Raw genomic sequence first — 15,505 nt, forward strand, 5'->3', positions numbered from 1 at the left:
TTTAGAGCATACATATGTACATTCATTGTTTTTTTTGTTCATCTGTTTCAGTCCGGTTCGACTCTTCATGACTCCATTTAGGGTTTTCTTGACAACGATATTAGAGTGCTTTGTCAATTCCTTCATCAGGTTATTTTACAGATGAGGAACTGAGACAAACAGGATTTTCCTAGAGTTACCTATCCAGCAACTGCCTGAAACCAGATTTGAACTCAAAAAGCTAAGTTTTTCTGACTTCAGATTTGGTACTCTATCCCCTAAAACACAAATACCAAACAGAAGATTATATTTATTTATTATATTATATTATATTATATTTATTATATTTATTGTATTTATTGTATTTATTATTATATTATATTATATATTATATTATATTATTGTATTATATTATATTATATTACATTATATTGTATTATATTATATTATATTATATTATATTATATTATATTATATTATATTATATTATATTATATTATATTACATTATATTATATTATATTAAAAGTATATTGGGGCAGCTATGTGGTGCAGTGGATAGAGCACCAGCCCTGGAGTCAGGAGTACCTGAATTCAAATCCGGTCTCAGACACTTAATAATTACCTAGCTGTGTGGCCTTGGGCAAGCCACTTAACCCCATTACCTTGCAAAAAAAAGTATATTGTAATTTTAATTTAAATTTTAATTTTTTCTGATTATATACAAAGATAATTTTCAACATTCGTTCATTGCAACAACCACATTTTTCTATCACCCTCACTTCCCCACCCTCTTCTATGACAGCAATCAATCTGGTCAAAGTTATACATGTACAATTGTGTTTAACATATTTACATATAAATCATGTTGTAAAATAGGAATTGTGGAGAGAACCATATTAAAGAAAGAAAAAACAAAAAAAAATTTAAGTGAACATAGTATATATGTTTTGCTCGGCATTCAGACACCATAACTTTTTTTTCTTTCTGGATATGTATGTAAATTTTCAAAATAGGTCCCTCAGGGTTGTCTTTGATCACTGAACTGTTGGGAGAAGCTACATCCATCAGAGTTGATCCATCTCACAATGTTGCTTTAATATTTACAATGTTCTCTTGGTTCTGCTCCTTCACTCAGCATCAACTCATGCAAGTCTTTCCATGTTTCTCTAAAGTTCAGTTGTCATGATTTCTTACAGAACAATAGTACTCCATAACATTCATATGCAGTAACTTATTCAACCATTCCTCAAATGTTGAACATTCCCTAAATATTTTTGGTCTTGTGTTTCTTTTTCCCATTTTGATGATCTCTTTGGAATGTAGACCTGGTAGTAGTACTGTTGGACCAAAGAATATCAACAGTTTATTGCCCTTTGGGTGTGTTTGCAAATTGCTCTCTAGAAAGGTTGGATCAGTTCACAACTCTATCAACAATGCATTAGTGTCCCAGTTTTCCCTCAACCTCTCCAACATTGATCATTTTCCTTTTTTGTTAGCCAATCTGATAGATGTGAGATGATACCTCAGAGTTGTTTCAATTTGCTTTAATCTCTAATCAATAATGACTTAGAGCATTTTATATTACTATAGATAGCTTTAATTTCTTCATCTGAGAAATGCCTGTTCATATCCTTTGACCATTTATCACATGGAGAATGGCTTGCATTCTTATAAATTTCACTAAATTCTCTATATATGTTGGAAATGAGTCTTTTAAAGGAAACATTAATCAAGAAAATTATTTTCCAGGTTTCTGCATTTCTTCTAATCTTGACTGCATTGGATTTTTGTGCAAAAATATTTCATTTAATGCAGTCAAAATCATCCATTTTGCTATTCATTATGTTCTTAATTAGTCACTAGCCATAAACTCCACCCCTCCATAGATTCAAGATACATACTATTTCTTGTTCACTTAATTAGTCTATAGTATCAATATTTATGTCTAAATCTTATATTGTATGTGAGATGTGGGTTCTATGCCTAGTTTTTGCCATACTAATTTCATTTTCCTAGAAGTTTCAGTCAAATAGGGATTTCTGATCCCAGACATTAGTGTCTTTGAGTTTATTAAACAGTAGATTGCAATAGTCATTCAGAAATGTTTCTTTGCTACCTAATCTATTCATTCCACTGATCCACTTCTATATTTCTTCAACAGTATCAGACAGTTTTGATGACTGCTGCATTAGATCTGGTACAGCTAGACTACTTTCCTTCACATTTTTTTCATTAATTCCCACAATATTTTTGACCTTTTGTTGCAAAAATTTAATATTGTTACTATTTTTCTAACTCTGTAAAATAATTTTGATAGTTTGATTTATATGGCATTGAATAATTTAATTTAGATACAATTGTCATTTTTATTATATTAGGTCAACCTAAGAGCAATTGACATTTGTCCAATTATTTAGATCTTACATTATTTTAAGAAAAGTGTTTTGTAATTACGTACATATAGTTTCTGGGTTTGTCTTGGCAGGTAGATTCCCAAGTATTTTATGTTACATACAGTTATTTTAAATGGAATTTCTCTGTCTCTTGCTGTTGTGCTCTTTTGGTCATATAAAGAGATGCTGATGATTCATGTGGTTTTATTTTATGCCCTGCAACTTTGCTAAAGTTGTTAATTGTTTGAGTAGTTTTGAAGTTGAATTTCTAGGGTTCTCTAAGTATATCATACCAATTGCAAAGAGTGAAAGTTTGCTTCCTTATGGCCTATTCTAATTCCTTCAATTTATTTTTCTTTTCTTATTGCTAAAGCTGACATTTCTAATACAATATTGAATGATAGTGGTGATAATGGGCATCCTTGTTTCATTACAGGGATTATTGCTAAATAATCAATATTTAAATGCTTACTGATGGCATTAGAGAGTCACTACTTATCATTTTAAGAAAAATTCTGTTTATTACTATATTCTCTATTCTTTTTATAGAAACAGATATTGTATTTTTCCTGAGGTTTTTTACAAAAATGATCAAATGACATGTTAATTTTGTTATTGGTATGGTCAACTATGCTGATTGTTTCCTAGTATTGAACCATCCCTGACCATCTGATATAAATCTTATCTGATCATGGTGTATCCTTCTAGTAATAACTTGTTATAATCTCTTTGCTAAAATTTTATTTAAAATTTTTACATCAATATTAATTAGGGAGATTGCTCTATAACTTTTTGCTTTGACTCTTCCTGGTTTAAGAATCAGTACCATGTTGGTCTTGTAAAAGAAATTTGGCAGAACTCCTTCACCTATTTTTTTTTCAAATAGTTTATATAGAATTGGAATTAATTGTTCTTTAAATGTCTTGTAGAATTCATTGTAAATCCACATGGCCTGGAAATCTTTACTTAGGGAGTTTATTGATGGCTTCTTTAATTTCTTTTTCTGAAATAGGGATATTTAAGTGTTTTATTTCTTCTTTGGCTGATCTAGGCAGTTTATATTTTTGCAAATACTCATTCATTTCATTTATGTTGTCAGATTTGTTGGCATGGAGTTGGGCAAAATAACTCCAAATTATCACTTTAATTTTCTCCACATTGGTGGTGAGTTCACCCTTTTCATTTTTGATACTGATAATTTGGTTTTCTTCCTGTTTTTAAATCAGATTAATAAAAGTTTATCCTTTTGTTGGGGGTTTTTTCATACAACCAACACTTAGTTTTATTTATTAGTTCAATAATTTTCTTACTTTCAATTTTCTTAATTTCTTTGATTTTCAGGATTTCTAATTTCTAAATTGATATTTAACTGGGGATTTTTAATTTGTTCTTGTTCTAGCTTTTCAGTTGCATGCCCAATTCACTGATCTCCTCTTTCTCTAATATGTTCATTTAAGTATTTAGAGATATAAAATTTCCCCCCAACAACTACTTTGGTTGCACCCCAAAGGTTTTCAGATGATGTCTCATCATTGTCATTGTTTTGCATCAAATTCTTGGCTAATCCTATTATTTGTTGTTTAATCTAGTCTTTCTTTAAAATTAGGAACATAAGTTTCCAATTAATTTTCAGTTTACCTTTCCAAGATCCTTTTTTACATTTAACTTTTATTGCATCATGATCTGAAAAGCATGCATTTAATATTTCTACCTTTCTGGACTTCCAGGTAAGCTGTTTTAACCAGTAAGTGTTTTAGGTTACCCTGGCTTTCCCTCAAAACAAACATGAATCAAGCCTCTTAACAGATGTTGGAGTAACAGAATACACAACAGAGCAGAGTGGGATATCTTCCATTAAGATTTATCAAGGGGGGAGTATGGACATGACCAGGGATAAGAGGCACAGTGCACCAGCAGTGGGGCAGGATGGGGGACTAACCTAAGAAGGTCAACTGTGGGAGAGAAATGCTTTGTATTGTGGGTGGACTGGAGACCTCAAGTGTGGCTGCCCAGGATACCCTTTTGGTCAGTGCATCTGTTCTGGACAGTCCAATCCACAGCCCCCTTGTATTCCCAGTGGAGCCTTTGGCATTCCAACACGAAGTCCTGGTGTTCTCAAGTGCAAGCACCCCAGAAATAGGCTCAGATGGTGGGCAACTTCCCCAGTACTGTCTGTGTGGAGAATTTCTATAGCATTTCCAGTGCTGTAGCCCAGCCCTGTTTGAGAAAAATTACAGGGTTTCCAAATGTGGTTGATCAGACCTTTAAAGTGCTCTATCACAAGTTAGGTACAAATAGTCCATGTAAACACCTGGGGTAGGTACTCTAAACTTTCTTCTGAGCTGCTTCAATTCTGACTTCCTCATAGAGTGCAGTACCCTCACTGATGAGGGCCTGCCATGCTAGGTGGTACTATGCCAGTAAAGTCAAGTCAGCTGTAAAGTCACTTCTAAATTGACCTTCAGGTTGTCTCAATATATCTTCCTCTGACCCCCTTGTGAGTGTTAGCCCTGTATGAGTTTTCCATAAAATAGTATTTATTTTTTTTTTGGCAAGCATATGTCTAGCATTCTAACATGTCCAGTCCATTGCACTTGCACTCTCTGTAATAATGTTGTAATGTTAGGCAGTTTAACTCCAGAAAGGACCTGTGTCTGGTATCTTCTCCTGCCAGGTGATCTCCAGAATCATCCTAAGAATTTAAATGGAAGCAATTCGGTTTCCTGACATGGCATGATATACTGTCCAGGTTCCACAGGTGCATAGCAATGAGGTCAGTACAACAGTTCTGTAGACCTTCAGTTTAGTAATAAGTCTAATCCCTCTTCTCTCCCACACTTTCTTTTGGACTCTCCCAAATATTGAACTAGCTCTGGCAATGTGAGTGCCAACTTAATTGTCAGTGTGTACTTCCTTGGACAGGACATTGTCAAGGAAAGTGAACTTGTCCACAATACTCAAAACTTCTCCATTTGCTGTAATCTATTGTTCCACATATGGATGGTGTACTGCTGACTGATGGAGTATGTGTGTTAATTGTTAGACCAAAATTGACACAAGCAGCAGAGAATTGATCCATACCTTGTATCTCAGCTTCAGAGGCTGCATGAACAGCACAATGATCTGCAAACAGAAGATCATGCACCAACACTCCCTCCACTTTGGTCTTGGCTTGAAGCCTTTTCAAGTTAAAGAATTTGCCATCAGTGAGGTAGTTGACCTTGAAGCCATGATCATCCTTGTTGAAGGCATTTGATAACATGACTGAAGACCATGCTAAAAAAGTATGGGAACAAGGACATATCTCTGTTTTACTCCATGGGTGACCAGGAAATCCTGAGAGCATTGTCCACTACCCAGAACTAGACATGCATGCCATCATGAAATTGATGTACAATATGGATGAACTTTTCCCAGCAACCAAATTTTGATACAATTTTGCATAAACCCTCACAACCTTGGTCAGTTCTACATATGCTGTAGACAGATCTGTTCTGTTCCTGGCATATTTTCTGGACAATAAACCCCATATTGACTGTTCCTCTACCCTTTCTGAAGCCATTTTCTGAAGCCATTTTCTGAAGCCCTTTGTAAAGATCTTACTGAAGCAACACTGGTTCTCAGGAAGGTGACCAACTTCCAGGTGAAGGATAAATCTATTGAAAAGGACTCTAACAAGAATCTTACCAGCAATGAATAAAGAGAAACAACCTTGTGATTGTCATAGGTCAATCCATTCCCTTTATCTTTATAGAGATGGACAATGAAGGCATCCTTGAATTCTTGGGGGATAAACTCTTTATGCCATATAACCTGAAAAATTTCAGTTTTTGGATAAGCAATGGACCCCCCCCCTCACCTTGCAGATAGCTAGAATGGAATCTGCACCAGTTGCTTTGCCACCTGAAAGGAGCCTGATGGCACTCAAAATCTCTTCTTCAGTTGGAGCTTCAACTAGGGACTGATTGACTTCAACTATACATAAGCAGTCAATGGTTTCAGCATTGATTGATGATGGTCCATTAAGAACACTATGGAAATGTTCAGTCTATCTCTTTAGGATCAGGTCCCTATTGTTAATCAATGTAGATCCATCAGCACTGAGTAGGTAAATGGCACCACATGTCTTTGGCCCATAAATAGCTTTCAGGACATCATACAAGCATTTTATCTACCTTCTTATTGAACCAAGAACCCTTCATCTCTCTAAGTTTCACTTGGACTTTACTTTTAATGGAATTAAATGTTGTGTTCTTAGAGATGGATGAATTATCCAGCTGGTAAACCCTGTAGAGTTCTCTTTTTTATATTTAGCAGCTTCTGTATTTCCCAATCATTTTCATCAAAGTAGTATTGGTATTTTCAAGTGTTCTGGTCCAGATGAGCAAATACAGTCCTGTACACCAGATCTCTCTGAAAACTGTTCACTCCTTTTCTGCTCTACTGTTGCCAACTTTGTGTTGACTGAGTTTTCCTCCAAGTTAGCAACAAAATATTCCTTCCCAGAGAGACATTAATCTCTTGACATTAATTCTTCTAGTATTAATTTTGTCTTGGGGACACCACTTTGGTTGAATATGAATATTTAACTTAGGATGAGTCTGTGATCAGTTCAGCCCTCTTCACTGTACATTGCCTTTGTCACTCTCACATACTGTCTGTCTCTTCTTCTTATGATAACATAGTCTAATAGATGCCAGTGTTTTCTATGAAGATACATGCAGAAAGTTTTATTGAGTTTAGGTAAATGGGAGACAGTGTTTGTGATAAGAAGATCATGAGATGCACAAGTTTTCAGTAGAAGCTGACCATTGCTGTTGCTGTTTCCAAGTCCATTCCACCCAAGGATCCTTGCCATATCTGGTAATCTGAGCCTACACTAACATTAAAGTCATCCAGAATTATAAGCTTGTCCTCTTTTGGTACATTGGTGATTACCATCTCCAGGTCTTCATAGGCACTGATGATGGTGGCATGGCATTTTCCTCAAAGTGATAATCTCATTGTTATGAGCCTGTCATTGAATGCCTGTTAGGCATTGAAGAATGTTGACTAGATTAGTTTAGATTGCAAAACTTACCCCAGTTCATGGGATTCCCTTTCACTGTAACCACTCCAAGACAAACATGTATCAGAATTTTCAGATCAAGAAGAAAATTTGGCAAGCAGCTAGAAAGAAGCTATTCAAATACTGAGGAGTCATATTCAGGATTACACAGGATCAGGCTGTATCAATGTTAAAAGATACAAGGGCCTGGAATAAGATAGTCTGGAGAGCAAGGGAGTTTGGATTACAACCAAGAATCAAGTATCTAGCAAAACTTAGCCTTCTCTTTTGGGAAAAAAATAGATGGATATTTAACAAAATGGGCAACTTTCCAACTTTCTTCATGAAAAGACCTGAGAAAATTTGACCTTTAAAGAGAAGAATCAAGAGATACATGAAAAGATAAACAAGGGAAAATGAAAAAGCCTGCTATTCAATAAGATATGACATTATATTTTGACCCAGGGGAAAGATTCTCTTTAAAACTTATCACTTAAAACTTAAAACTCTTTAAACTTATCACTCTATTACAGGAAATATACTTACACTGAAAGTATCAATATTGATGGTAAGTCCATGACTTTGAAGGATTTGTTTTTAAAAAGAATGTAAAGATATGGGAGGGAGGAGGAAGTGGAATGGGGTAAATTACACCATATGAAGAGGTACAAAGGATCTAATTCAAAACAGGTAAAGAAAATAGGGAATGAGAATTCTTTAGCCTGAGTCTTACTCTCATTGGATTTGGTTCACACACACTCAGTTGGTATTAGAAATTTATCTTACTCTTCAAGTACCAGGAGGTAAAAGGAGAGAAGGGAAGGAGGGACTGATATAAGGGAGGGAAGAAAGATGGGAAAAGGGAAAGGGGAAAGAAACAGGAGGGTGGCTGATAGAGTGGGGAACATTGAGGGAGGTGATTTTCAGAAGCAAAACACTGGAGAAGAGGAAAAGGTGAAAGGAGAGGCGAGGAAGAGTGAAACAGAGGGGAGATAGAATGGAAGACAATAAAGAATTAGTAATTATAACTGGAAATGTGAATGGAATTCTCTCCTGTAAAAGAGAAATCAATAGTAGAGTAAATTATAAACTAGAATCCTACAATATTCTGCTTACAAGAAGCATATTTGAAGCAGAGAGATACACACAGTTGAGTTAAGCTAAAGGCTGGCACAGAATATATTATGCTTCAGCTGAAGTGAAAAAAGCAGAGGTAGAAACCCTTATCTCAGACAAAGCAATTGCAAAAATAGATGTCATTAAAATAGATAAGGAAGGAAATTGCATTCCCCTAAAAAAACCATAGACAAAGAAGTAATTTCAGTAGTAAACATACATGCATCAAGCAGTGTAGCATCCAAATTCTTTTTTTTTAGTTTTTTTCAAGGCAATGGGGTTAAGTGGCTTGCCCAAGGTCACCCAGTTAGGTAATTATTAAGTGCCTGAGGCCAGATAGGAACTCTGGTACTCCTGACTCCAGGGAAGGTGCTTTATCCACTGCCCCACCTAGCCACCCCGCATCCAAATTCTTAGAGAAACTAAATGAATTAGATTAAAATATGGACAGCAAAACTATACTTGTGGGGACCCTTGACTTCCCTCTTTCCAAACAGATAAAGCTATACATTAAATAAACAAGAAGGAAGTTAAGGAGATGAATAGAATGTTAGAAAAGTTAAATATGTTAGACCCCTGGAAGAAAACTGAATGGGAACAGAAAGGAATAAACAGGAATATTCTGCTACACATGGCAAGAACACAAAATAGGTCATGTTTTAGACAATAAAAACCTCATAATCAAATGCAGAATGTCAGAAATAGTGAATTCAACCTTTTCAAATCTTGATGCAATAAAAATCACATACAGTGAACACTCATGAAGAAGCAATCCTAAAATTAATTGGAAACTAAATAATCTAATTTTAAAGAATGAGAGGATCAAATGATAAAATCATGGAAATTTAATAACTTCATTCAAGACAATGAAAATTATTTATGGAATACAGCCAAAGTAGTCATTAGGTGAAATATTATATCTATAAATACTTACATGGATAAAATAGAGAAAGATGACATGGATGAACTGGGCATGCAACTAAAACTAGTAGATAAAGAGCAAATTTAAAATCCCTTATTAAATAGTACATTGGAAATTCTGAAAATTAAAAGTGAAATCAATAAAGTTGAAAGTAACAAAATTATTGAACTAATAAATAAAACTAAGAATTGTTAGCATGAAAAATCAATAAAATAGACAAACTTTTGATTAATTTGATTAAAAAAGAAAGAATAAAACTAAATTACTAGTATCAAAAATGAAAAAGATGCATTCACCACCAATGAGGAGAAAATTAAAATAATAATGTAGAAATATTTTGCCCAACTGCATGCCAATAAATTTGACAATCTAAGTGAAATGGATGAGTATTTACAAAAATATAAACTTCCCAGGTTAAAAAAAGAGAAAATTAAATACTTAAATAGCCCCATCTCAGAAAAAAAAATTGAACAAGCCATCAGTGAACACCCTAAGACAAAATCTCCAGGGTCAGATGATTCACAAGTGTATTCTACCAAACATTCAAGGAACAATTAATTCCAATTCTATATAGACTATTTGAAAATATAGGTGAAAAAGGAGTTCTGCCAAATTCATTCCATGACACCAACATGAAGCTTTTACCTAAACCAGGAATAGTCAAAATGGAGAAAGAAAAATATATAACAATTTCCCTAATGAATATGGATGCAAAATTATAAATAAAATATTAGTAAAGCAATTTCAATAAGTTATCACTAGAATAATACACTATGATCAAGCAGGATTTATACCAGAATGCAGAGTTGGTTCAATATTAGGAAAACTATCACATAATTCACCATATCAAAAACAGGCCTAACAGAAATCATTTGATTGTTTCAATAAATGCTGGGAAAGCCTTTGGAAAAAAATAAAGCATCTGTTCCTATTAAAAAGTCTAGACAATTTAGAAATAAATGGAATTTTCCTTAAAAAAGATTAGTATCTTTCTAAAAATCATCAGCAAATGTTAATTTTATCAATAAGAGAAGAAAAAGAAATTTAAGGAATTTAGAATAGGCAATGAAGAAACAAAACTCTCACTCTGCAGTTGATGTTATGGTATGCCTAGAGAACCCTAGAAAATCAGCTTAAAAACTACTTGAAACAATTAGCAACTTTAGCAAAGTTGCAGGATATAAACTAAACCCACATAAAACCTTAGAATTTCTATATATTACTAACAAGACACAGCAGAAGGAAATTCCATTTAAAGTAACTGCAGTCAACATAAAATATTTGGGAGTCTACCTGCCAAGGAGGACTCAGAAACTATATGAAATGATATAATATTTTTAATAAAAATAAAATCATATCTAAATAACTGGTCAAATTTCAATTGCTCATGGGTAGACAAAGCCAATAAAATAAAAATAACAATTCTACTTAAATTAAATTACTTATTCAGTGCCATAATAATTAAACTTCAAAAAAATTGCTTTATCAAGTTGGAAAAACTAATAATTAAATACATATGGAGCAATAAAAGATCAAGAAAATCAAGAATATTAATGAAAAAAATACAAAAGAAGGTGACCTAGGCATACGAGATCTAAATTATATTATAAAGCCATCAGATCTTTTTTATACTGACTAGAAAATAGAGTAGTGAATCAGTGGAATAGATTAGGTGCAAAAGAAATTGTAGCAAATGACAATTGTTTGATAAACTCAAAGATCCCAACTTCTGGGACAAGAACTCACTCTTTGAAAAAACTACCAGGAAAACTAAAAGACAGTATGACAGAGACCAAAATTTCATGCCCCATCCCAAGAAAAGGTCAAAATGGGTATAAGATTTAGACATAAAAGGTGATATTATAAATCAATTAGGAAAACAAGTATAATTTATCTGTCAGATCTATGGAAAGGGGAGCAGTCTATGACCAAAGAAGAGATGGAGAATATTAGAAAAGACAAAATGGATAATTTTGATTAAATTAAATTGAAAAGTTTCTCTATAAATAAAATCAATTCAGTCAAAATCTAAAGGAATGTAATAAGCTGGAAAATAATTATAACAACTAGTGTTTGTGACAAAAGATTGATTGCTAAAATATATAGAGAACTGAATACAAGTTATAAGAATATAAGTCATTCCCCCATTGATAAATGCTCAAAGGATATGAAAAGAAAATTCTCAGATGAAGAAATTAAATCTATAATAATGTGAAAAATGCTCTAAATAATTATTGATTAGAGAAATGCAAATCAAAACAACTCTGAGGTATTACCTCACACCTTTCAGATTGGCCAATATGATTAAAAAAGTAAATGATCAATTTTGGAGGAGATGTGGGAAAACAGGGACATTAATGCATTGTTGGTGGAATTGTGAACTGATCCAAGCTTTCTGCTTAGCAATTTTGAATTAACCCAAAAGGCAATAAAGCTATGCCTATCTTTTAATGAAACAATTCCATTACTATGTTTGCATACCAAAGAGATCATGAAAGAGATTAAAAAAAGAACCCACATGTACAAAAATATTTCTAGCAGCTCTTTTTGTAGTACCAAAGAATTGACAAATGAAGGAATATCTATCAATTGGGGAATAACTGAAGGAATTGTGGTATATGAATGTGATGGAACACTATTATTGTATAAGAAACCATGAGGGACAGAACTTCAGAATAGCATGAAGCAACTTATATAAACTGATCCTGAGCAAAATGAGCAGATCCAGAAGAATAATATACACACTAACAGCAACATGATCAACTATGATGGACTTGATCATTTCTGCAGTACGATAATCAAAGACAATATTAAAAGACTTGTGATAGAGAATATCATCCATACTCAGAGAAGGAACTATGGAATTTAAATGCAGACCAACATTTACTAACTTCAATTTAAAAAAAAAGTTTTCTTATGAATTTCCTTTTTTTTTCTCTCTAATTTTTTCTTCTATTTGGATGTACTTTTTCTTCTCATAATAACCAATATGGATCTATGTTTAGCATGATTACAGATATAGAGCTTATATTACATTGCTTTCTATCAAAGGGAAGTGGGATGGTAAGAGAGAAAGAGGAAAAAATATTTTAAAAATTATTGGAAAGTACCCTTACATGCAGTTGGAGAAAGAAAGAAAGAAAGAAAGAAAGAAAGAAAGAAAGAAAGAAAGAAAGAAAGAAAGAAAGAAAGAAAGAAAGAAAGGAAGGAAGGAAGGAAGGAAGGAAGGAAGGAAGGAAGGAAGGAAGGAAGGAAGGAAGGAAGGAAGGAAAAGAAAAAGAAGGAAAAAAATATTCCTACAATTCTGTAATTGATTGTGAGGGTTTTTATACCCGAAACCATGATCAATTTTTATGTAGGTGCTATGTATCACAGAGAAGAAGGAATATTCCTTTTTTAAGACCATTCAGTTTTCTCTCCTAGCAGAGGGTTGTTTTCAACCAATGACTTCTAAGCTATGGGCCTAGCATGCTTCTACTGTGCCACTCTGTTCAGCAGCTAGGTGGGAAAATGATTAGAGTACTGATCTTGGAGTCAGGAGGATGACAATTCAAATCCAGCCTTAAACAGTTGGTATTTACTAGCTGTGTGATGGTGTGTAAGTAACTTAGCCCTGATTACCTTACATCCAGGGACATCTCCAAGTCATCCTGATTCATATCTGATCACTGGACACAGATGGTTTCAGAGGATAAAGTGACTGATGTCACAGCGTCCCCTCACTCAAATAAAATTCATTTGCTTTTCATGGCATCATCTTTCCTGATGTCATGGTCTTCTCTGAGAAAAGAAGGATAAACAAAAGTTTTCTCCAGAGTTCTATCATATCTAACTTTTCAATGATTTTTGGGGGATTCTCTAGGTATACCATCATATCATCTGCAAAGTGTGAAAGTTTTGTCTCTTCCTTCCCTATTCTAATTCCTTCAATTTCTTTTTCTTCTCTTATTTCTGAAACTAACAATTCTTATATGATATTTAATAGTAGTGGTGATAGTGGGCATTCTTGTTTCACCCCTGATCTTATTGGGAATGCCTCTATCCTATCCCCATTGCATATAATGTTTATTGATAGTTTCAAATAAATACTGTTTATTATTCTAAGGAACAATCCCTTTATTCCTATACTCTCTAGTGTTTTAAGTAAGAATGGGTGCTCTTTTTTGTCAAAAGCTTTTTCAGCATCTATTGATATAATTATGATTTCTGATAGGTTTGCTACCGATATAATTAATTATACCAACAGTTTTCCTAACATTAAAACAACCCTGCATTCCTGGGATAAATCCTACTATTCATAATGTATTATCCTTGTTGTAGTCAATTTGCTAAGATTTAATTTGAGACTTTTGTATCTATATTCATCATGGGGACAAGTCTATAATTTTCTTTCTCTTTTTTTTAAACTCTTCCTTGTTTAGGTATCAGCACCATATTGGTGCCATAGAAAGAGTTAGGCAGAGTTCCATCTTCAGCTATTTTTCCAAATAGTTTATATAGAATAGGAACCAGTTCTTCCTTAAATGTTTGATAGAATTCACTTGTGAATCCTTCTGGCCCTGGAGATTTTTTCTTTGATAGTTCAATAATGGCTTGTTGAATTTCTTTTTCTGAGATGGGTTATTTAGGTATTTAATTTCCTCTTCATTTAACCTAGGCAACGTAAATTTTTGTAAATAATCCTCCATTTCATTTAGATTATCAAATTTATTGGCATAGAGTTGGACAAAATAATTCTGAATTATTACTATAATTTCCTCTTCATTGGTGGTGAGGACACCTTTTCCATTTATGATATTAGCAATTTCATTTTCTTCTTTCTTTTTTTTATAATCAAATTGACCAGAGGTTTATCAGTTTTACTGTTTTTTTTCATAAAACCAGCTCTTGATTTTATTATTAGTTCAATAGTTTTCTTGCTTTTGATTTATTAATTTCTCCTTTAATTTTTAGAATTTCTAATTTTATATTTAACTGGGGAGGTTTTAATTTGTTCATTCTCTAATTTTTAGTTGCATATATAGTTCATTGATTTCCTCTTTCTCTAATTTATTCATATAAGCATTTAAAGATATAATATATCTCCTGACAGTTGCCTTGAGTGTATCCCATAAGTTTTGATATGTTGTTTCATTATTGTCATTATCTAGGATGAAATAATAAATTCTTTCTATAATTTGTTGTTTAATCTGCTCATTCTTTAAAATGAGGTTATTTAGTTTCCAATTAGTTTTGAATCTATATGTGTGATTTTTATTGCATTATGATCTGAGAAAGATATATTCACTATTTCTGCCCTTCTGCAACTCATCATTAGGTTTTTATGCCCTAGTACATGTGTAAGTCCCATGTACTGCAGAGAAAAAGTATATTCCTTTCTAACCCCATTCAATTTCCTCCATTAGTTTATCATGTCTAGGTTTTCTAACAATCTATTTACCCCTTTAACTTCCTTGTTGTTTATTTTATAGTTAGATTTATCTAAATCTGAGAGCAGGAGGTTGAGGTCTCCCACTAGTATGATTTTGCTGTCTATGTCTTCCTGTAATGCTTTCAACTTTTCCTCTAAGAATTTGGATGTTATACCATTGGGTGCATACATATTTAGTATTGAAATTACTTTATTGTCTATGGTACTTTTTAGGAGGATATAGTTTCCTTCCTTGTCTCTTTTAATAATACCTATTTTTGCAGCTGCTTTATCTGACATAAGGATTGCTACACCTGCCTTTTTCACTTCAGCTGAAGCAAAATATATTTTACTCCAACCTTTTACCTTTACTTTATATGTATCTCTCTGCTTCAAATGAGTTTCCTGTAAGCAGTATATTGTAGGATGTTGGTTTTTAATCCACTCTTCTATTTACTTACTTTTTTGTTACTCTTTTTAGGTTTTTGCAAGGCAAATGGGGTAAGTGGCTTGCCCAAGGCCACACAACTAGGTAATTATTAAGTGTCAGAGACCAGATTTGAACCCAGGTACTCTTGACTCCAGGGCCAATTCTTTATCCACTGCACCACCCCTATTTGCTTATGTTTAAGGGAG

General features: G+C 33.3%; 1 pseudogene; it reads left to right on the forward strand.

The window, feature by feature from the left end:
* The first annotated feature begins 4,339 nt into the window (after window positions 1-4,339).
* LOC141507348 (calcineurin B homologous protein 1 pseudogene) overlaps window positions 4,340-15,505 on the forward strand; it is a 29,490-nt pseudogene continuing 18,324 nt past the window's right edge.

Source organism: Macrotis lagotis, chromosome 1 (assembly GCF_037893015.1).
Source record: "Macrotis lagotis isolate mMagLag1 chromosome 1, bilby.v1.9.chrom.fasta, whole genome shotgun sequence".
Classification (NCBI taxonomy): domain Eukaryota; kingdom Metazoa; phylum Chordata; class Mammalia; order Peramelemorphia; family Peramelidae; genus Macrotis; species Macrotis lagotis.